Here is a 25,979-nt window from a genome sequence, read left to right as displayed (position 1 = left end):
TTGGGTATCTTCTTTTACAAATTGGATTTATCTCCTCCCTACACATGGATTGATGCTATTGGCCCATAGGAACCTTAATTGGACCATAATCCAAAAATTTCTGAAAATCTAGACCCTTAGACTAAGGTCCTTTATACCTATTTCCAATTAATTCCAATTGTACATTGGAAAATTCTTTTTGAATTTCTGTTTCAGGGAAACTTATTTTAATAGGATGAGTTATTTTTCTATCCAAAAATATTCATAATTTGAATATTCTCTCTCTAGAATAATTTTCTCTCTCTAGGCTAAAACACTTAGAAATAAGATCTTTTATATTTCTGAAGAGGGATTTGATTACACGGGAAGATGCTGGACATCTTGAGAGGCTGGGGAGGAATCTTACATTTGTGTTTATCTCGACATCTGATTCTAAATACACGAAAAGATAAACTCTTCGCAAAATAGCCACTAATGAAGGTTATACCTAAAATCTAGACATAAACTAGTCAAATATTCTATCTTCTAATTCTTTATCCCACCAAAAGTTTTATTCTATGAGTCGTATAGACTAAGGCAATCATGCATAATTAAGAAATTTAAGAATTACTCATCATTAAGCACGCCCTATATCGACTCAGATTCTCTCGTATACACACTTATCAGTTTCTTTATTTAATATCAAAAGAATTTAAAGCAAAATAATCAAAATAGTGTTTGTGTAATTTCTCAATATATTTGTTGATGTCTTGATTGATTGGTAATTCATGTCTACTCTCTAGAAGTTGTGGAGGAGTTATTTGTAGATATGGAAAGCCTCTCAAATCTGTTGTTAGGATTGCAAACCTCCAATAGGTATAACTTTGTGCACAGTGATCAGAAACTACTCATGTGTGTACTTAAAATTACCAAAACATATGCGGTCTACAATCCCTCGCGCGAGCAGAATTGTCAAAATCAGCTGTATGTGAAAGTTGACTTCAAAAATAAGTCATGTTTTACTTTTTTAATCAAATTTCAATTTTCATGTCCATCTACATACTTAAAGGCTTTATTTGAGCACATTGAATAATTGAAACCTCAAGATAGCTGCCATGTTGGCATCATCAAAAGGTGGTTGAGTTTTTTTCCAACTCCAATTTTGATGCATACAACCTTGATGGGTTCCGTCTTGTATGAGGGGAAGAACACCTTAGGCATGAGTTCGTGACTTGTTGGATGATTGCAAAGTGGCCTTTTGGACTTTATTCTTATAGATTACCATGGAAATTATGTGAGCATTTTATGACATAAAACCTGGCAAATTGATAAACCGACTATCTTGCTTATTTTTTGAAGTGTTTTCTCATAATCTTGAGGGACTATTTGGCAGTTAGAGAAGTTGGAGAAATTTGTGGATTGGATTAAAACCATCTTTCCATGTAAACATTCATGCACAGTAGCCTCGTGAACTTTTAGATACGGTTTGTCTTGATAAAACCCTTAACACGTAGGAGATTTCCAAGTCTAGGAATCATTAACATTGGTAAGAAGGAAACAACTAGGGTAGCCAATCCAAAGTCCAAGAATCGTAAGCACAAGGTAAGTGGGGAAGCCTTAGTGTGACTTCCCTCACCCCCCCTAAAGAGTGTTGCATCAAGATAGTTGTTAGAAAATTCTTTAATTGTGATTCCACCAAGCATGTTGGAAGGGATTCTCTTAATAACACAAGGAGGAAGGATGGTAAGGAATGGAGAAGTCCAAAGAGAAGACTAATATCTACGACACGAGCACCATCTAGTCCCCCTAACCATCCCAGCAATACCATAACTTCTCTTCACTTACCCAGTCTAGAAGCATCTAAGTAGTCCTTGGCCTGACATGATACAACAATATGCCGAGGGATGATTCATGTACATTTGGTGTCCATACTCTTTGTTGAAGGAGCCTTAGGATATAATTAGAGATCGTGTGGTAGTGAACACAGATTGTGTAGTCCTAGCCATTTCCATGAGAGGAAAGCAAAAGTAATTGAACAAATTTTGGGTTGTGAAGACCTTAGAGGATTCCTGTGGGTTTTTGGGGAGTTTTTGAAATGTTGCACATTCAAGGTGTCACATTTGGATGAGGTGGATATTATTCTAGGCCACTCATGATTGTATGATCAAGCGGGAGTATCTACAACAAGGAGCACGTTGAATTTCCAGGATAATTTTGGTTGCTCCTTAGAGGTGATTGGGAGTCCTTATGAGGGCCTATTGTAGTTATATCCACCCTTCAAATAAAATGGGTGGTATATAAGGCTAGTCATACATGTAATGTATATATCTAAACTATGTGACTTGGAGGGGATTTTGTGGGTAGATAGTGGACAAGGGCCTTGTTCTATGGGATTTTAAGGATAAATTTATATTTTAATATCACCTTTCACTCCAAGATATATGTCCACATGGAGAGCATGAGAAATACTATGGTAATGATGTTGCAGTGTTATTCTCAGGAGCATCAAACTCTTTGGGAGGAGATCTTTCCATTGGTGGAGCATGCCACCAATGATTAAGTGCATTCATAGACCAAGAATTATCCTTTTAAGGTGGCATGTGGTTCTCCGATGATTAACATGATGACGTGAGCTCTCAAAACTTCCCCATGGAACCATAGACCTTGAAATTCCTTGTAGTTCAGGGTTTGGAGGGTGACAAACATCATTAGGATAGTACCTTCAAAGAAAGAGATTGTGTTTAGTTGATCATAATGAAGAAGAGGCTCAAATAGCTTGGGGAAGCTACTTCCAAACTAGCTCCAAAGAGGAAAGGCCAATCCAAGATTATTAAGAAGCTTAGTGATGTGGTCTTTAAGCTAGATCTACCAATCCATTGGAGGATGCATCTAGTGTTTTATTTAAGCAATTTTGTAGAGTATCACAGAGCACTCTAGTAGATGAGGATGAACTTGATTTGGTGGGATGATGAAGGCTTACATGAGGTCTCAATACCAAAGAATGTTGTTTTGAACTAGTACAAGTGGTGTGGTAGCTAAACATATCTCTAATATCTTCTAAAGTTTGAAAGGTCTACCTAATCCAAGAGTAAGTTTGGTTTGATCAAGATCAATTCATGGACAAGTCTTTCCCATTGTTGACAAGTTATCGAGTCTACACAGTAGCAGCTAAGGACATCTGTAATGTACGAGAATGTGACACTACAAGTATGCATGGCATAGTCACACATCGAATAGCAAACCGACACGCAAAGGGAAAACACTCCAAAATAAGCCTTAAAATATATATTTTTGGTTTGGACATAAAAGTAAGTGGTATTCAAAAAGGAAAGGGGGGGGGCACTCATAGCTCTCACATTGATGTGTATAGAAGAAGTTAGCACAATAGCAAATAGAGTTTCTTTTCTTACACTTGCTAATAAAATGAAGAGAAACATGCAACATTTAGCTAGTATTAAAACCCTCTTGGAAGAAGAAGATTACATTGCCATCCTAGTGAAGAGAACATATTGAATATCATGTCACGTTAATAAGAGTTTGGGCCATTGGTGGCCAGCTCGAGAAATATTTCTCACCCAAATTTTAAATGCATAGAAGCTACACCACTTATTGTGAAGGAAGAGCACCTGTTAAAGACTATGCCAAGTGTAGAGTTTGGACTATTGGTGGGCCATATTTAAACTTAATGATCCAAAGTTTAAGTCATAGAAGCTACACTTATGGTGAAGGAAGAACAAAAAATAAAAGCTAGAGTTGAACCTACAAGAGAAAAAAAAAACAAAACCTTCAAAATTCAAGAAAAACGAGGAACAACAAACTATCAAAACCAAGGTTTAATAAAGGATAGGTAAAAGGAGCCTATGGTGGAGGACATAAACCCAAAAGAGCCAAAGGCTACAAATGATGTATAAGCATCCACCTTAAAGGCCACCACACAAACCACAAAACCCATATGTGGGACAAAGGATACAAAAACCCAAAGGCAAATTCGATCTCGTCCCATGGGAAAACATAAAGAAAACCTGACGATCAAAAGAAAGTTAGAAGATGAAATAAGTTCTAGTACGTCCACCACTAAGTGAGGATGAAACAAATTCTAACTCTTCACTCACAGTGCACCTCGTAAACCAATGAAGAAACACCCAACCACCCCAAATGGAAAATCATGATCATATGACATATGTGGAATGCAAAAAGCAAGCTTAGGAGATCATGCTTACATTGGTCAAGTGTCTTACAAAATCATCGGTTGTGATTGAGCCTAATAATACCAAACCTTAAAAAACAACCAAAATACAAAGCTCAAAAGAGTACCGCTTTCCCTTTCAAGAGAAAGACATACTACAATCATTTGAGACAGATTGCACAAATTATGTGGTTGAGAAAACACGTGAGGAATTCGATAATTCACTTACAAAATTAAAACAATCTCTTAAAACCTCATTTGGAGGAATGCTTTTCTCTCATGGTTGGAAAGAAAACTCCACCAAGACAACCAAAATCAAGGTATCGTAATGGTATCAAGATGTAGGCGGAGAAGTAGCTACTTGTAGATCAAGGCTACTATGAAGGCACCAATCAAATTAGGGTGCCTCGATAGTCAAAGCCTCTTTCTTAACGTAGCAGTCAGAGGCCAAGGAAAAATTAAAGTACTCCACAACACCGTCCACAAAAACCTATGCGAGTTCCTTATTAAAGAACTCCACCAAGTCAACAAGTGTGGGTAGTACCAAAGCGATTACTACAAGCACAAGGGTACTACCAAGGAAATACCAATGCTTGGATTTCCATGCACATCACAAAGCCCCCTAAGCTTGCATATAGAAGAAAACCTCATCACCAAACACATCAACCACACCAATTTATAATGTTCATCAAAGATGGGTGCATGTGCTTCAACAATAAGGATACTATGATGGTAATCCCATCATATGGTTGCCAAAATTGAGCAATGTACTGAAGAAAGCCTCAAAACAAACTTCAAACCCAACAGCTTCACCTAAAGTTTGACAAGAATGGAGGCCCACGTAACACCAAGCAAGTCAGTTAACCACTCTCATGCATTCAACACCTACACAAGAGCTTGTGTGTTCAAACAACCCCACAATGGTAACCAACCAGCAATCTTACCTACTGCCTTGACAACATTTGAGCCAAAAATTCAAGAATCAATTCCCATGTTTACATAACAGAGACTTATGAGCACATCACATACAAACTCACAATGCTCTTGTCACCCCTCTCGATGTGAAGCATGAGTGCACAAGAACCTATTGCTCATATGTCATGCCCTAGTTGACCCATAGAATCATTCCAAATCAAAAACCAATGGGGTCAAACCCTACAATCTCACAAGTCAAAACCTGTAATCTCAGAGGGTCAAAACCTTGCAATCTCGCGGGTCAAAACTTGCAATTTCACAAGGTCAAACCTTGCAATCTCACGGGTCAAAACCTTGCAATCTCACGAGTCAAAACCTGCAATCTCATGGGTCAAAACCTGCAATCTCGTGGGTCAAAACCCTACAATCTCATGGGTCAAAACCAACAATTTCACGGGGTCAAACCCTACAATCTCACGAGTCAAAACTTGGAATCTCACAGGTCAAACCCTATAATCTCATGAGTTCAGGTTTCTCTCACGGGTTAAGAGTCTCACAGCTTAAGACCCTGCACTTTCATAGGTTAAGCTTCTCATGGATTAACCCCTTTCACGAATTTACAATCTCGGCTTAAAAACCTACACTTTCACGAGTTAAGCCATATCACAGATTAAGCCATCTCATGCATTAACACTTTTCCAATGATCTTATAGCCATTATATAATTGTTAAGCTTATAGCTTACTATTCTTATTAATGTAGCAGCTGCTCCATGCATACATATCCATACTCATGCACTAGAGGGCACTCGCCCCAAAGCCTCACCATTGATAAATATCTAGGTACATCTCTGGATGGGGGGGTCATGGTGGGCGAAAGCTTGGTCAATGGTACAACCCATCGCCTAGAATTTTTCTTCAAATTACAAACTTCTCTAAGAAAAAGGAAAGATCTATGCAGCAATAGAGCATCAGGGGAATAACTATCAATTTTCAATCCTCCAGACTCCAACAGAGTACCAAGGTAAGTAATTCAAGCTTTTGATTGATTCAAGTAGTACTCATTCTTTTATTTCCCCAGGATGTCTGCGTAAACTAGTCCTAAATCAAAAATCAGGGAAACCTATGCAAGTGGAATTGGTCAGTGGAAAGATTCTTTTAACACACCTTGAGAGAGACCTTATTCAGTTAAGTCTAAATGGAAACATAACAAAGTGCCAGTTCAGAGTCCTACCCTTGGGAGTCTATGATGGAATCCTTGGAATGGATTGGCTCCATAAGAATCAAGCTAATATTCATTATCACAAAGGAACCATCTCTTTCATTGACCTTCAAGGGAATAAAGTTCAAGGAACTGGAATTTTTGGATCCCTAGTGTTGCAATTAGTCAAGGCTTCTAAATTATTAAAAGGGCTCAGAAAGAGGCAAGCTATTTATGTCGTTAAGATGAATCTAGTAGACATAAAATGCAAGGCTAAAGAACCAGAGTGGTTAAGTGAGTATGCAGATGTGTTTCTTGAAGAGCTGACTGAGATGCCTCCATCTCGCGAAGTAGATCATGAGATCGAGTTAACCCCTAGAGCTCAGCCAATGGCAGCGTTAAGGAGAAGTTAAGACAACTGTTAGAGCAGGGATTCGTCAAACCCAGTGTGTCACCTTGGGGTGCGCCCGTTCTCTTTCAAAAGAAGAAAGATGGAACGTTAAGACTCTGTATTGACTACAGAGGTTCATGCTAAGGGCAAGAGAAGCACAAGAAGCGGTACGAGGGTAAGAGCTTCAACTACTCTTCCCTATTTGTCTTGGCGACTACACCCTTTTCTCGGGAGCTCTGCGAGAGGCACCGGCAACAAACGATCTCTGATTGAGGAGCTTTCTTCGCAGGAGTAAAGCTATAGGGCAACTATTCTTATCGGACAAAATTTTTCAGGCCAAAAACGCATTTTGTGTGCGTTAGTGTGAGATCCCTCTGTCCCCTTCGTGCGTCGAACTCCCGATAGCTGACCAGCGAAAGCAACCCCCTCATGCAGCGCGAGGCAAGGTTTCTCACTCGGGGCCTTGCCCATGAATGTCCGGGCATGAGACTAGGCTGGTGGTCACTCCGAAAACCGAAACCGAGAAAATTTCCCATGCCCGAAAAGCGGGGACAATTCCACCTTTTTGAATTTTCTTAACGAATTTTTCTAACGAGATTGAAACTAAACTATCCTTCACCTGAATAAACTAGATAGAAGGAAACTATCACTGATATAATTTGATCAACTGAGTAATTTCAACGCTTTTTTCCTAATCAAGATCAGCCACCACAGCCGTTGATCCACTCAATTGAGAAATTTATCAGGGAATTAACTAACTACTCGAATCCTAACGTAATCCTAAGATTTTTTTAGTTTGATTATTAAAACTCCACTGATTCCACTAACCCCATCCGGCCCATGGGTTATCCACCACCCTACCACTGGAATCGGTAGAACCAAACAAGTACTTACCCATGCATAATTGAAATGCCTTTCTTAACTTTAGCTTTAGAAAACAGGTCCTCTTTAAAACTTTAATATAAAAATAATCCATTGACAAAACAGATATGGTCACAGATTTCATAATTCAAAATTTCCATTCAATCCCTTGTTTCACAAAAAACAGTACCACTCTAGACTCTCCAGCCAACGAGATCCAGTAACAGATTACAATAATCATTCCGTCAACATACATATATATATCTTCCACAACATACGCATGGGTGTCCTAAGCATCGCGAGCCTGTGCATCGCCTGGTCAGAACCCTCCAGGATCCTCCTTAGGTGTCTTGGCACTTCACTCAGGGACTGCTTTGTCGGCCCTCGCCCATCGTAGTGGAAGCACACCATTTTTCACCATACCCAGGCTGGTCAAGACCTAGGCAGGTTTTTACCGCGTGAGCTTTCCCTCGAACACTCCGCAAAGCTACTGCAACCGAACTTCCCTTAGAAAACACATATGCCAAATGCTCCCTCCAGCATTCTGGCGTAACACAGTCCTTTAAGAAAATAGGGTTTCTATGCAAGTTTTCAGTTTTAATTTTGTTTGAATACCATGAATAATCTTAATTCCGTATCCCAATACTTCTAGATCGAGGTCTGAATTCCAAACAGAATTCCTTGAATTCTGTTAACTTGATCCTCAGATCAAAATCAAAAGTCTTAACTTAGTTTCAGATTGAGTGGGTGTTTTGAGTGCATTTTCCTGAACTGGGCACATCGTCATTGATTGAAATTGACGAAGGAAGTAGATCTTGGTCAATAGTCTGAATCAGAGTTTGAGTTTGGAAAGGTTCTTCCTAAACTATCTTTCTCAAAAGGTAATATTTCAATTTCTCTTTCTCTAAATTTCGTTCGTTGAATATTTGCTTACTGCTTTCTAAACTAAACATAAATTTCCTATGAGGAATAAAATAATCATTTATCTCGATCTCCGACTTCGATAGTTTAATTGAGTTTTCTCATTATCATCTTAGTGAATATGAAACGGTAGAATTTCCTCTCACAGATTATCTACTTATTTATTTTTCCATTTTTTACGGAATTTAAAAAGAGGATTAAAGAGAACCCTTATTTAAATATAAAAATTCTATATGCATCTATTTATGCATAAAATCTAATTCTGATGAAAGTCACATTTTTATCATCATAAAAATCATTTATCATGAAAATCACTCTTTTAATATGAAAATTTCTTTTATGCATCCATTTACGCATAAAAATCATTTATGATGAAAATCACACTTTTAATATAAAGAATATCTTTTATGCATATGTTTATGCATACAAATCATTTATGATGAAAATCACTCTTTTAATATAAGAATTTCTTTTATGCATCCATTTATGCATAAAAATCATTTATGATGAAAATCACACTTTTAATATTAAAAAAATATGTTTATGCATACAAATCATTTATGATAAAAATCACTCTTTTAATATAAAAGAATTTCTTTTATGTATCCATTTATGCATAAAAATCATTTATGATGAAAATCACACTTTTAATATAAAGAATATCTTTTATGCATACAAATCATTTATGATGAAAATCACTCTTTTAATATAAAAGAATTTCTTTTATGCATCCATTTATGCATAAAAATCATTTATGATGAAAATCACACTTTTAATATAAAAAATATATCTTTTATGCATATGTTTATGCATACAAATCATTTATGATGAAAATCACTCAATTAATATAAAAGAATTTCTTTTATTCATCCATTTATGCATAAAAATCATTTATGATGAAAATCACACTTTTAATATAAAAAAATATCTTTTATGCATACAAATCATTTATGATGAAAATCACTCTTTTAATATAAAAGAATTTCTTTTATGCATCCATTTATGCATAAAAATCATTTATAATAAAAATAACACTTTTATAATCAAAATAAAAATTTCAATATGCTTCCTTCTATGCATAGAATTTAATTCTAAAGAAAGTAACACTTTTTTAATAAAATATTTTTAGTATGTAATTTTTCTATACCTAGGATGAAAAATAACACTTTAAGAATACATATACGATGGGAATTACTCTTTTGAATAAAAAAGTAAAACTTATTTTTCACAATTTTAGATAATTTTGCCATAACCTCCTTTGTATGGCTGACCATTTTTTAAATTTTAACTCTCTAAAATTAATTAGAAGTTCACCAAGAGTATTTAAATCATTCTAATGTAAACATTTTCTACTTATCAAAGAGAAACATTAAGAAAAACATTTATTTTATCCATTAATCATTCATCTAGGATAAAGAATGGTTGGATTTACTAAAGAAGAGAGGGGAATGCCGTTTTTCAATGAGGCATAACATCATTTTCAATTTAGAGAAGACAAAAATCATAAAAAACCATAAAATGAAAAGAAAAGAGAAGAATCTCCAACGTACGAAGGAATTTGAGAGCTTTCCTTTAGCTTGATGGTTTGAGGGTTCTACTCTTGTTTGAAAACAGGAGTGGCCACCAGTCTTTAGAAGAGGGAAGTTCAAAAAACTAATGAATTATGAGTAAATTCGTAGTTTTTTTGCTCTTGGGAGAAGTAGGGTAACAGTGCAAAAACACTATTAAGTTTCAACAAAGGAGAAGGCTTGTGTTTATAGGAAAAAGTGAGCTTCTAACCAAGCCAACTGATTCTAGAATTTTCCAGATCAGTTTGGTCAATTTTTGACCATTTTTGGGTTAGTTTAGTCCATTTTTTGGATCTAGTGGAAACATGAGAGAGGAGATATAAAAATATCTCATTATTTGGGAGTTTAAAACTCTCCCACACATATGAAATAGGTGCCTCCTTCATGAGGGGAATTCCCCCATACTAAGGTATCAAAAATGCATCATTTCATCTAAATATCTCTCTTTTTTAACTATTAACCTTGTCCTTAGTCAACTCTTCATCTTATGTGAGTATTTACTCATTTTTGGGAGTTTTTTTTTTAATTCTTCTATTTATCTCCTCCCTACATTTGGATGAATCTTATTGGTCCATAGGAACCTTAATTTAATTTTTTTTGAAAATCTGGACCCCTAGGATAATGCCTCTTGAACAGATTATACTTAATTTCTAATGCACCTTCTGAAAATCTTTTTGAACTCTTTCAAGGAAATGTATTTTTATAAGAAGAGATATTTTTCTATCCAAAAATATTTAAAAACTGAATTACCACTCTCTAGAAGATTTTCTCTCTCTAGGCCAAAACTGGTAAAAACAAGATCTTTTATATTTTTAAAGAGGGATTTGATTATAGGGGAACATCTTGAGAGGCTAGGGAGGAATCTTATAGTTAGGACCTCTGTTTTTCAGAAAGCAGATGATTTCGAGCACTGCGAGTAAGTCATTGTTTCTATGCAGAACTCTCTTTTAAGAACTGCAGGAAGATAGATTGGTTGTGCAGACATTGTGTGTGCTGCAAGGAGGTCAACAGTTGCCATTGGGTGTATGTATGCACATTGAGGTCACTGGTTGTGACATTTGAGTGTAGTACAGTATCGCTGCAGAAAATATAGCAGTTTGTGGAGGACAAACAGAGTGCTATTTCTGGGGTAAATTTGTGTGTTTGGCAAGATGTCAAATGATGGCATAAACTAGATTGTTGCTCAGAAGCTTGATAAGAACAACTTCCATGCTTGGAGGTTCAGGTTGACAAATTTCTTGATGGGAAAGGGTTACAAAAGGACTACATAGAAGGTGAGCATGAAGAGGCACCGGAGATACCGGGGATCAATCTAACTGCTACAGATGTGAAAGAGTTCAAGGATTGGAACCAAGGAGCCAGAAAAGTTATGTATTGGCTCTCTATCAGTATACAGGACACCATGATTGGGCACATACAGGATGCCAAGTCCCCCAAGGAGGCATGGGACACCTTGGTAAAGCTCTATGAAACGAATACCAAGGCACGAAAGATACAGTTGAGGAATGAACTTCATACTGTGGAGAAAAAGGAGAAAAAGAGTATGTCTGTGAATGACTATGCATTGAAGATCAAGGGTATTGTGGAATCCCTTGCATCTATTGGCATTTCAATAGATGATGATGATAAGGTGGAAGTCTGTCTATGTGGTCTCGGGCAACAATACAAGGCGTTCAAAACGTCTATTCAGACTCGGGAAAACATTCCCAATTTCACAAATTTGGTATCTATGTTGATTATAGAAGAGAAGAGCTTGGGTGAAGACCAACAGTCTTCACAAAACAAAAATAGCTTAGAGCAACAGGCCTTCTACACAAGTTCAGGAAGAGGACGAGGTAGAGGAGGCCATGGACGTAGCCAAGGAGGTGGCCGAACAGGTAATCAAAATTATGGCCAGTAGCAGCATCAACAACAACAATCCCAGAATTCACAAAAACAACAACACGCAAGTGGAAGAGGCCAATTCAGACGCAAGGGGAGTCAAAGAGGTCATGGAAATTGGCAAAGGCAGTATAATGATACACGTGGATGCTTTTATCGTGGTGAGCCTAGACATGTGCAGGAAGATTGTTATAAGAAGCAGGCTGACATGCAAAATGGGAAATTGCAGCAAAACAACTATGCATCCTCGAGCAAAAACATGAGGATAATGAAAGGTTGTTTGTTATGCAGCATGTCGTTTTAATGCCATGTCTGAAAATGTTGAAGCAGCACATAAAGATGATGTATGGTATGTTGATTCAAGTGCTTTGAACCACATGACAAGTCATGGGGAGTGGTTCAAGGAGATGAAAAACCTTGAAAGACCAGGTTTTGTGGAAACACGGGATGACACTACTCATCCAATTGCCTATTTTGGAGATGTGCCATTGTCTATGCATGATGGCAAAGTGAAGTACCTTACAGATGTACTTCATATTCTGAACATAACAAAGAATCTGGTTTTAGTTGGCCAGATGATTGAGCAGGGTTTGCAGGTTCAGTTTAATCCCGATGGTTGTTATTTGAAGACTTTAAAGACAAGTGCAGGTTGGTTGCAAAAGGCAACAGAGTGGACAGAATGTTTACATTGAATGTAAACATGCCTAAAGTAAGTGCTGCGATGTTTGCAAATGGTTCATGAATTGTTGCAAACACAGACATTTGGCATAAAAGAATTGGACATGTGAATGTGCAGAGAATGAAGTCTATGCAAACTAAAGGAATTGTTACAAGGCTGCAAAAGTTTAAAGTTGAAGGTATGCAGAAAATATGTGAAGCATGCCAATTTGGGGTCCTACGAAGACCATGTCTATGGGAGGTTGCAGATATTATGTGACATTTATTGATGACCACACAAGGAAAGTGTGGGTATACTTCATAAAGGAGAAGGGTGAGGTGTTCACTCATTTTCAGAATTTCAGAGTTATGGTTGAAAAGCAAACGGGGAAATATGTAAAGTGCCTAAGGTCAGATTGAGGGGGAGAGTACTGGATGAGGATGCATGAATGTGCATGTAGATGTGGATGTGAAAATAGATGCATGGATGTAGATGTGGATGTATGGATGTGAATGTGGATGTGGATGTAGATATATGTATGGATGTGAATATATGATATGTGATGTGAAGGAGTCTGAAGTGATGTGATGGAAAATGATGGGATGGGATGAGTACACATATAAATGGAATGTGGAATAAGCAATGTGGATTGATGAGGGATAATGTGGAAAAATGAGAGTTAATATAGAAACTATATTTGTAAACTGTTTGTAAATGATGTTTGTAAATGGCTATTTTATGTCAAGAATGTTGGGGAAGCATTTTGACCGTCTTGTGATTAAGGTCGTGGAGACCTAACTGATGAAGTTGCAACTGCTGACGGAGAGTCAATGGAGGACGTCTCTCGTAGCAAGGTCGGCCGAGGTCTTGACCAGCCTCGGTTCGATTAAAATGGTGAGCTTTCGGTACGGTGGATGAGGGACCAAGGAAGCGACCTATGAGTGAAGCGCTAGGTCACCTGCGAGCGAAGGATCCTAGAGGGTGCTGACCATACGGTGCTCGGGCTCTGGGTCGCCTAGGATACCCACGCGTGCGTCGAGGAAGATATTGGAACAAGGAGTAAGAGTTGTTTTGTGAAATCGAGCATGGATCTGGTTGATTGACCTTGCTGGTCTTCAATGGATGAGTCCATGGCTCTTTATATGGATCTGTTGGTTGATCTTGCTAATCTTCAACGAGAGTCCACCTGGATTTTTATAAGTGATTATATTGCCGAGTATTATGGGCTAGGAACTATTGAAAAGGCCCCTGAGTGGACAGGTGGTGAGCGTTCTAGTTGCCAATGATGCCATAGATACTCTGATGAAGGAATCATAGGAAATTAAGAATCAACCGGATAATTTGGAAGATTGTGATCAGTGATACTCATTAAAGGATTGTTTTAAAACTGATTGAATCTGTGAAAAAGGCAATTTCAATTGGGTGTGTAAGTGGTGTGACTAGTTTTATTTTTACATGAATATCCGGCTAGGGGGCCTGGGAACTCTTTTCCTTGGTACCCGGGACAAAACCTAACCAAATTCCTAATTGGATCCCATCACTACAGTGGTTGGGCGGTTGGCTAACCCATGGGACTGGATGGGGTTAGGCTGGACTGATGGATCCATAAATCGAGACTCAATTTTTGTTATTACGATAGATAAAGTAAATCTCGGATAGTAAATGTTCTATGGATAGGAATCAACGGTTGTGCCTCTTTGATGGGGAAAAAAGCGTTGATCCCAATGATCCAAGTGCAAGTTTCTTCCTTGATCTGACCGAGTATCTTTATAGGTACAATCGGATCAGCTTGATGAGTAATGGTCTTGACTACGTTAGAGTAAAAAGTTATCCTGGTGGAATCGCCCGTGCTTTTCGGGTAAGAGAAGTTTTTTCCGAGTCCGGTTTTTGGAAAAATCGACAGATTAGTCTCTTGTCTGGATATCCGTGGATGAGGCCCCGAATGTGGGACCCCTGTCCCGCGTGAGAAGTGCTACTTCCGCTGCTAGTACCCCGAATCTATTGCTCGGTGGGAACAGGGATCTCACACATATTGTGGAGAAGAAAAATATGTTTGTGAATGATTATGCCTTGAAGATCAAGGGCATTGTGGAATCCCTTACATCAATTGGTGTTTTTGTATGATGATGATAAGGTGGAAGTGTGTCGACGTAGTCTTGGGCCACAATACTGAAAAGATGTAGGGGAGAAGAGAGCTTGAGCTCTTGCAAGCACGCACACACTCACAAAACCCTAAAAGAGAATACACAAGGTGAGAGGCTGAAAATCTTCTTCTTCTTCACACAACACTCAACACACCATATACAAAGATGAGAGTACACACAATATGAAAAGGTACTCAACCAAATATATACTAGGGTTCTCTATAGTGTGAACCCAACTAAATGAGCTGGCGCTGAAACTATGCCAGTCTCTAGAATGGCTGTCACATAGCCTGTCATCCCACTTGCTGCATATCACCCATGATCTAACCAACCATGCCAGTGGTGTAAGTGTGGGGCCTATCCCCCAGAGGCGGGTCAAAAGTGTCCACCGCCTCACTATAGATGAGATCGATATCTCAACACTCCCCCTAGAGCTCAACTCCATCTCATGTACACCAAGCAAAGCCCGGAATGTGCCGAGCTTCTCTATACCCAATGCTTTGGTGAAGATGTCAGCGACCTGATCCTGTGTGGTGACATAAACAAGGTCAATGTCTCCTCCAAAACCTTCTCTCTGACAAAATGGTAGTGGAGCTCTATATGCTTCATGCGAGCATGAAAAACTAGGTTCTTGGCCAACTGTATACTGCTAATGTTGTCATAGAAAATGACAACTTGTCTATCCCACTGATAGACCCAAATCTGCAAGTAGCTTTCTCAACCAAGTTACCTCACATGCTACCATAGTATCACCTCTGTACTGGGCCTCTGTACTGGATAGAGCAACTGTATGCTACTTCTTGCTGCTCCAAGTCAGAGGAGCACTCCCCAAAGAAAACATGAAGCCACTAGAGTAGATCTCCTATCTGAGATACTTCCAGCCCAATCAGCATCTATGTACTTATGTACACATATCTCTGTCCCAGTTTCATAAAATAGTCGACAATGCAAAGTAGACCTCACATACCTAAGTATGCATCTCAATGCATCCAAATGCAGGTTCCGAGGAACCTGCATAAACTGACTCACCAACCCAACAGCATAGCTAAAATCTGGCCTAGTGATTGTCATGTAGCCAAGGTTCCTACTATGCGCCTATACATAGTAGGATCCTCCAAAATCTCTCCTAAATCTGCACTCAACTTGCCATTCTGATCCAATGGCACTGAGATAGGTTTACAGCCTATCATACCATACATGGACAACATGTCCAAGCCATACTGGCTCTGTAGTAATCCAATACCATGTGGTGACCTAATCACCTCAATGCCCAAGAAATATCTGAGCTCCCCCAAATCCTTCATCTCAAACTTCTGTCTAAGCAAGATCTTTACATCAAAGATCTCTGCATCATGATCCCCTGTAATGATCAAGTCATCTACATAGATGACAACAAGCACAACCCCTCTATCACTATGTCTCACATACAAAACGAGAAAACTGCATTGGCTACATGAAAGCCAATAGTGACAAGATATTAAGAAATCTTGTCAGACCATGCTCTTGGTGCTTGTTTTAAGCCATACAAGGCTTTCTTCAACCTGCAAACATGCTTGGGGTGACTCACATCCTCATAACCAGGTGGCTGCAACATATACACCTCTTCTTGCAAATCCCCATGCAAGAATGCATTCTTTACATCCATCTGATGTAAAGACCATTGCTTTGACCCAACCACTGCTATCACAACTCTCACTGTTGCCATCTTGGCAACTGGGTTGAAAGTTTTCTCATAATCAATGCCATATGTTTGCGCATACCCTTTGGCTACCAATCTAGCCTTGTACCTACTTATGCTTCTATCACTGTTATGTTTTACTTTGTACACCCACTTGCATCCAATGGCTTTTTTGTCTTCAGGCAATTGCAATAAATCCCAAGTCTCATTTCCATATAGTGCATCCATCTCCCCATAGCTTTCTCCCAACACACATTTCCAATAGCCTCATCAATGCTGCATGTGGGCTCTACAACCTGCACAACTTTTGCCATGTATGCATAGTGATGTGCCACATAACCATCATAGGTAAACCTCTGCACATGATTCTTCACTCTCCCAGATCTTTGTAACTTTGCATTCATGGCTTCCATAGCCTTCTTTACACCAGGTGTTCTCATAGAGCTGGTATCCGAAGATCCTCATCAAGGCTTATCTCTGAGCCACTAGACTCTCCATCAACATGAGAATACCGTGCAAAAATGTCAGGCATACTAAAGGGGCTTAACCACTTTCTCTTTGCCTTTATGTGATGTACTAATCACATTTGTAGGACTGGTATTATGACGTAGCCTGCCACTCCATGGTCTATTGACTGAACCACTAGATGAGGACTCTCCTAGTCCATGCAAAGACTGTGATTGCTGACTTGCATTTTGTGCACCCACATTTCCACTCACATCAGCCCCCAATAGGCTCTTTTTCAGCATACCAGCTGCTCATCTCATCAAAAACAACATCCTTGCTTACCCTCAACTCACGTGTAGCAGGGTTATAACACCCGTATCCCTTTTGCTCAAGGGAATACCCAATAAACACACATTTTTAGCTTTTGGATCCAGCATAGTTCTCAGCTCATCTGGCACATGCACATATGCAATGCATCTAGACTTTTAGATGAGACAAATCAGATTTTCTGCGAGTAAACCTCTCCTCTAGAGTTACATCATGTATGGCTACAATGTATGGCTGCAGTTGGAGTCCTGTTCATGATGTAAACTGCTGTAGAGAAAATAGCCTCAGCCCAATAGCTATGGGGCATATTCTTCTCTCCCATCAATGCTCGCGCAATCTCAGTAATGTGCCTGTTTTCCGCTCAGTAACTCCATTTTGCTACGGAGTGTATCTGCATGTAAACTGTCTCCGAATACCATCTCTTATGCATACCTTTATGCATGAAATTCAATTATGCTAAAAGTAACACTTTTATAATAAAATATTCATCTCTTATGCATACCTCTATTCATGAAATTCAATTATGATAAAAGTAACACTTTTATGTTAAAATAATAATCTTTTATGCATACTTCTATGCATGAAAATCAATTATGCATAATATAAAAATCAATTTCTCTAGACTTACAATGAATATCTTTCAATTAATCTAGGATGATAAGTCCTGGAATATGGTAGGAAGTCCTCTTTTTATGCTTTGAATGAAATTATTTTATGCGTAATTTTTATAAAAATTTTGCCATAGCTCCGCTACTATGACTGATAAATCTCAATTTTTCTAAGGGATAAAGCTTATCATTAAGAAAATAATTAGAATGATCCCTAATTGGATCATTAATCCATAATGGATTGAATCATCAATATACATAAACTAAAAGCATAGAAAAAAGCCATTAATTTGACCTCAAGTATAGATTAATCTTGGATTAAGAAAAAACTTTATGAAAAGCTTCATTTGGATTGAGAATGGGTCATGAGTATGACCATTTCTTGAGTGAGAGAGAGAAATTACATAAAAACCATTTGAATTAAACATAAATGAAAATTTATGTAACTCTTAACTATCATTAATCAATTAACTTCAATAGCATTCATCAAATTATGTAACTCTTCACTACCATTCATCAATTAACTTCAATAGCATTCAAAAACCATTCCAATTAAGCTTCTCAAGCTTGAGAGGGGTTGAGAAGAGAGAAACATTGAGAAATTATAGAAAAGATCAAAATTCACCACTTACCTTACAAATTGCTTGATTATTTGTTCACGATAGAGGCCCCCAACCAATCAATTGGTTTAGTATGTTGAAGGAGCCACCAATGGAGATTGAAGAAAGAGGGAAGCTCCAATTTCTTACAAATTGGAGAGAATTTTAGAGAATAGTAAATATTAGCATTATTTCAGCATAGTTCTAGAATAGTAAAATTCTCCTCCTTTTTTTCAAAGGATTTATGTTCTATTTATAGGAGAGGGAGGCTCTAACCAAAGCTAACTGATTTCTAGAATTTTCCAATTTTAATTTGGTTGAATTTGGACTAGATTTGGACCTAGTTTGGTTCCTTTTTGATTCGGTTTGGTTCCCTTTTGATTTGGTTTGGTTCAAGAGAGAGGAGAGATAAAAATATCACATTATTTTTGAGTTTAAAACTCATTCAAGTATGTGAAACATGCACCTCCTTTAATGGACTCCCGTTCCTTACATATGTGTCAAAATGGAATGATTATATCCAAAATATCTCATATTTTTAATATTGCTCATAGTTTTTTACTAATAAACCTTGTACATTTTCAACTCTTCATCTTATGTGAGCATTTTTGGATACTCAATTTATCTCATTTTTTTGATATTACTCATAGTTTTTTACTAATAAACCTTGTACATATTCAACTCTTCATCTTATGTGAGCATTTACTCATTTTTGGATACATAATTTATCTCATTTTTTTGATATTACTCATAGTTTTTTACTAAAAAACCTTGTACATATTCAACTCTTCATCTTATGTGAGCATTTACTCATTTTTGGGTGTCTTCTTTTACAAATAGGATTTATCTCCTCCCTACACATGGATTGATGCTATTGGCCCATAGGAACCTTAATTGGACCATAATCCAAAATTTTTTGAAAATCTAGACCCTTAGGCTAAGGTCCTTATATCCATTTTCAATTAATTCTAATTGCACATTGGAAAGTTCTTTTTGAATTTCTGTTTCAGGGGAACTTATTTTAATAAGATGAGTTATTTTTCTATCCAAAAATATTCATAATCTGAATATTCTCTCTCTAGAATATTTTCTCTCTCTATCAGGCAGAGACAAGATCTCTTATATTTCAGAAAAGGGAATTGATTACAGGGAAATATGCTGGACATTTTGAGAGGCTGGGGAGGAATCTTACAATATGAAGCTGATTCTTCAACTAAATCTTTCATGCCTTGGTTTGGGTTTCATACAGTTTCACCAAGGTGTCCCATGCCTGCTTAGGTGACTTGGCATCCTGTATATGCCCAATCATGGTGTCTTGTATACTAATAGAAAGACAATACATGAATTTCCTTACTCCTTGATTCCAATCCTTGAATTCTTTTAAATCTGAGCAATTGGATTAATCTCCGGTATCTCTGGTGCCTCCTCATTTTCACCTTCCAGTAACCTTTTTTCATCAGGAAATTTGTCACTATAAACCTCCAAGCATGGAAGTTGTTCTGGTCAAGCTACTTTGCAACAATCTGGTTTATTCTATCATTCAACATCTTGTCTACAATGTATATTTACCAAAAATACCACTCTTGTTTGACCTGCACAAACTGTTGTATTCTCTACAGAGCGGTACTATATTGCACCCAAACTGTCACAACCAGTGACCTCAATTTGCATACATACACCCAATGGAAGCTTTGAAACCTCTTGCAGTACACACAATGTCTGCACAACCAATCACCCTTCATGTAGTTTCAAAAATAGAGTTCTGTAGAGAATTGAAACTTACTCATCGCAGTGCCCATGAACGCCTGCGAACTGAAAAACAGAGGTCCAGATGTGCCCAAAAAGCATTTTTGACCTAGAAATTTATGCTCAACTATTTCCTCATTTATCTTCATCAGATCTCATCCACTTGCATCTATCCATATATCTCATCACTTCACATTTATTAACATGTCCCTCATCATTTATTCACATCCTGATTCACGTGCTAACACATTCATTCACATCCTATATCATTCATTCACATCCCGATTCACATGTTCACATCCTGATTCACATGCTAACGCATTCATTCACATCCCTTATCATTCATATCTATCCAATTTACATCACATCTCATCGTCTCAATTCTCGTTCATATCTATCACATTTACATCCACATGTATTCTCCCACATACATCCACATCCATACTTATCACATACATATCCACATCTATCCTTTCACATACATCCTCATCCATACTTATCACATACACATCCACATCTATCCTTTCACATACATCCACATCCATACTTATCACATACACATCCACATCTATTCTTCACATACATCCACTTCTATTCTTCACATACATTCACATCCATACTTATCACATACACATCCACATCTATCCTTTTACATACATCCTCATCCATACTTATCACATGCACATCCACATCTATCCTTTCACATACATCCACATCCATACTTATCACATACACATCCACATCTATTCTTCACATACATCCACTTCTATTCTTCACATACATTCACATCCATACTTATCACATACACCCACTTCTACTCTTCACATACATCCACATCCATTCTTCCATTCATTCCCATCTATCTGATTCACATTACTTTTCATCACATCTATTCACTTCACATTCTCGTCACTCCTATTCTCATCGCATCCATCCATCCATTCATTCCTATCTATTTGATTCGCATCCCATCTCATCACATCTATTCTTAGAATGCAAGAGAATCCTTATTTTTGATATAAAGATTCTTTACACATCTATTTATGCATAATTTTAATTTTAAAGAGAATAACACTTTCGAAATAGAAATAAATCTTTTATGCATCTTTCTATGCATAAATTCAATTTTAATGAGAATAACTCTTTTGAAATAAAAATAAATTCTTTATGCACCTTGCTATGCATAAAATCAAAATTGATGACAATAACACTTTTGAAATAAAAATAATTTTCTTTATGCATCTTTTTATGCATAAAATCAAAATTGATGAGAATAACACTTTTGAAATAAAACATAAATCGTTGATTTATCATCTCGCTCGCTGAAGCTGCGCCCCGCCTCCTGCCTGCGCGACCTGCACACCAGCTCCCCCCCGCCATTGTGCTCTTGCCCCCCCGCCTGCTTTTGTTCCTTCGCCACCTTCCCTGCTCTGCCCGCCACCCTTCGCCTGCTTTCTGCTGCGCCCCCCCTCCCTCGTTGCTGCGCTCCCTCCTTGCCCCCTCGCCCCCTCCCTCCTCGCCTCTTCGCCTTCTCGCCCCATCCCCTTCTTCGCCCATTTCGCCTCTGCATCGCCCACTTCCGCCAGCATTCTCCTCCCCGCCCCTCAGTCATGCAGCTGCCGCCCCCCCCCATGCTTTTCCTTCGCCGTTTTTACCCCCCCCTCTCCTTTTCGTGCTGACCTCCGCCCCCCTGGGGGTTTTGTTTCTTTTTTCCTCCGGTCTTCCGCCTTCCTGTGTGTAGCCCGTTTCTTGCAGGTTTTCCGCTTTCGCCTCGCCTACGCCTGAGCTTCAGACTCTGATGGAGACCCTTACGCACAAACAAGTACATGGTCTTGCTTTGCCATGTGTAAAACCCATCACCATTAAATCTTGAGACAAATGCTACATGCTCTATTTTGATAAGGGGGTCTTAACTTGAGCCTTCATTTTAGTTCTCAAGAAGTATCTAACCCTTTAACAAGTGATTTGCAAACTATATGCTAGAGATAAATGCGGTGAAAGAATCACTTACGTTTGAGCAATGCAAGTGGTTGAGATGAATTTTGATGCAACAAAGAGTTTTCCACAATGGAATAGCCCTCTACTTTTTTAAATTTGCCTTTAATTAAACTCAATTTCTTCTAAATGATTGCTAATGATGGTCATTAAGTGTTAATCACTGTGATTAATAGAGCTTAAAAGTGGAGGATGAAATTGGGCATGTGGAAGCAACCATTGAGAAGGCTTTTTGCATGAGGTTCTTGCTCTAGATAAGACCAAGAGACCTCTATAAAATAAATAGCTCAAATCTTCAAAAAACGAGCAAAAATCATGGGTTTCTACCGCCTATTTTTTTGCTTACCCCGGCTAGTATACTCCACCATTGGAGAAGCCCTTTGGTGAACTTGAAGCTTATACATTGCCTATCTTGGGCTAGAAGGGATTGGAACAATTTGTTCTGTAGGCAGAGAAATGTAGAAAAGACTAGTCGATGAATCTACGTCGTTTTATACTTGTAGAGGGAGAAATTTGCTAATTCCTCTTAGCTGTGTATTAGCCTAGGCTTAAGCAACACTCTCCTAAAAGATCTTGGCAAATGGTTGAGAGGACAAGAAATGCTAAGGATTTTAAATTTGGGCCACAAAGAGGAAGAAAGGATAAGATGAGATTAGTACCTAATTAAGTGATTAATGAAGAGATTATACTAATATGAGTTACAACTAAGCTAATGGTGGGGAGCTAAAACCAAGCTCTGATACCATGTTGAAATTCATGGATCAAGCTCCGTGTTGACAATCAGCTATCTAATTAGATCGTAATCCTAATTTAATTAACACGTGATTAGTGCTAAGCTAAGCTAGGGTGGATGATACCTAATAACAAAGATAAGGAATGAACTAATCTATTTTAGCTTAAGACTCAAGTACAATTAGGTTACAGGATTGAGACTTGCACTCATAGAGAGGCTTGAGAGCTTGCTACATTTTTCATTACTTGAAATGGTCCTCTTTTATATGAGGACATTACAACAAAGCTATGATAGCTCATGTGGGATAACTTGGCTAGGTGACTTGGCACTCTAGCATCACTCATTTCAACAATGTAGGCATAACTCACTTAGCTAGTAAAGGTGCAAAACCCACTCCTACCATCCAGTCAAACATCTGGTGTGTCAAATGTCGTAATTATGGACATGGAACCGATGAATGCGACTTGAATGAACTCTGGTGTGCCATCTGCAGGACAGACACAAATACAACTAAAGCCTGCCGTTTTAATGATAGGAGAGCCCCTCCACAACCGATAATCCAACCTCCAGTGGTGTGGATGCACTCCAAGCCACCCAACCCATGGCTATGCCTGACAAGTTTTGCAGACCCCAATCTACCCCCGCGGAATCTTTCCTCCTCCTCGCGACCCAAGGCCTGTCCTTACATGCTTTTATTTCCATGGACAATGGCACCAAAAGTTAGTGTGAACTATGAAAAAAGTATAAATCAGAACTAGAGGGAGCACATGCTTTGATACTCGGTCAGTCTGCAGTGAATGCAGTTGAAATCCAAGCTTTGAATGAGAAAGCAGTATCCCAGCCAACCAAATAGGCGATCGGATCATCAACCATGGAGGTGACCAGATCCATGCAACCCAAGGCTCCGGAGGCAGTGTTAGAACCAACCTCGGATAAGAAGGGGAAGTAGAAAGGAGTCCCCTCCTAGAAGGAACAACACAAAGTATAGAAGGAAGTATTTGCTTGGTTGGAGGAGTAGGAGGCCAAAGAGCGCTACGAAAAAAGCACCTGGAAAAGCAGAGGCCAATTTGTCAGCCAAAATCGCAATCCAGTTTTCTAGAGATGAGCCTAGAAGGAAAAGAAGGCAAAGTGGCTTGGCCAATCAAGATGCAATGGCCAATGAAAGGTGCAGAGACACCAGGGTCGGAAGAATGTGCGAAACCACAAAAGTGGGTGGATTACCCAAGAAGGCTCACAGAAGCATAACACCATTTGTATGATCTATGGGAAGATCTGAAGCGACAGCCAATACACATGTAAGTGGAACACTTCCTCACATTGGTACCAAGTTTTTGGGAGCATCTGATTGGTCACTTGAAACCTCAGGGAGAGGAGATGCCACCCTTGTAGCCGTTGGAAGCCCTGAATATTGAAAAGGTACCCCACCAAGGAAAGCCCCCATTTATGATTAAGCCATCCCAATGATCCAGGTCAAGTTGGCCGGAGTGGATATAGCAAAAGTTCTATTAGATGGCAGTTTTTCGGAGTCAATATCCTATCAGCAACATGGGTGGATGGGAGCCTATGTCATTCGTTGTCAAAATGGCAGATCACCGACGACGAGTGCAGCCACTCGGATTAATCTAGGAGCTCACACTAGAGGTATCCAGATACAATTTCCAGATAGCAGTCGTGGTGCTCTCAATGGAAGATATCAAAGACATTTGCATGGATCAAGCAAAATTGGGATGCGGATATGATTACTATCAATGTGGAAAGAAGAAAATAAAGATCTTTGTTGCCAACACGTGGAAGCTAGAGAAACCAACCTGACCACAAATAGTCGAATGAGTCAACATGTTGGAAGGGCTAGACCTCGATGAGCAGCAGGAGTATCTGTAGTAGAATGCTAATTTGATCAGCATGTTTGATGTTGAGGTAGTTTGGATAGTGGACAGGTAGTATTGACCAAGAAGTTGGCACAAGGATTTAAAGGTTCCCAAGGATCAGTCCGCTCCATGGATGGAAGAACACAATTCAAAGAAAGCAGAAGATCTTTATGAGGCTTTGGCTGAGGAAGGCACTACTCCGAGCCTATAGCAACTCATCATAGTAAAAAAAGCTTTTGACAAAGATCTTAGGCACTCCAAGAGGGTCAAAGAAGATGAATTGATGAAAATGAACCTCGAGACTGACAATGACCCCAAGATGGTTTGGGTCAATGCCAAGCTGGAAACTGAGTTCTGTGAAGAAGTCTATGTGTTGCACACTTCTTTCAAAGATGTCTTTACTTGGAGAGCTACACTAAGATGAAGGGGATTGATCCCAGTTTTTACCAAAACTTGATCAATCTAAAAGAAGATGGCATCCCTATCCGGCAACAAAGGTACCGAGTGAACTCAAATTATGCCAAAAGGGTGAAGGAAGAAATAGATAAGCTATTACAAGTTGGATTCATATATCCGATCGATCAAGCAACATGGTTGTCCCCAATCGTAATAGCATTGCTCAAGAAAAACCAAAAGTTTAGGCTTTGAATAAATTACCAGAAATTGAATGCACCAATCATCTCAGATCCTTTTCCCTTGCCGTTCACAGATTCCATGCTTGATGCTATAGCCGGCCATGAGATGTATTCATTCCTAGATGGGTTCGGTGGACATATTCAAGTTCAAATGGCCTCGGAAGTTTGGGAGAAAATAGCATTCATCACAAAATGGGGAGATTTTACATCAAATGTCATGACTTTTGGCCTCAAGAATGCTCCCGCCACATTTCAACACATGGTCTAAGAAAATTTTGTTGATTTCGTGACCACCTTTATGAGAGTATTCATTGATGAGTTTAGTATTTTTGGAAAAACATCTCAAAATTTGATGCACCTACAACTATGCTTGGCCAAAATGCAGACTCTCCAGATTAAGCCTGATCGTTCTGAATCATCTAAAAGTTCTATGATAGCACTTTCCTTCTCGGCATGCTCAACGGCATAGTTCTAGAAGCGAGTCTCCAGCTACCGCATGTGACCCTACCATGCAATGATGCTCTTGAGTCCCGTCATTAAGGCGATAGAACCAACAATCCACTACCTAAGCATCCATCACCATCATGATAGCGACCCTCTCCAAACAATCATGAAAGATTTGCCTCGAGTGCTTAGCGACAGGACGCAGTCTCATCAAGAA

This window comes from Cibotium barometz, chromosome 22 (assembly GCF_041138505.1).
Source record: "Cibotium barometz isolate CiBa-2024 chromosome 22, ASM4113850v1, whole genome shotgun sequence".
Taxonomy (NCBI): Eukaryota; Viridiplantae; Streptophyta; class Polypodiopsida; order Cyatheales; family Cibotiaceae; genus Cibotium; species Cibotium barometz.
The sequence above is the reverse complement of the archived record's forward strand: the minus strand, read 5'-3'. Positions refer to the sequence as shown.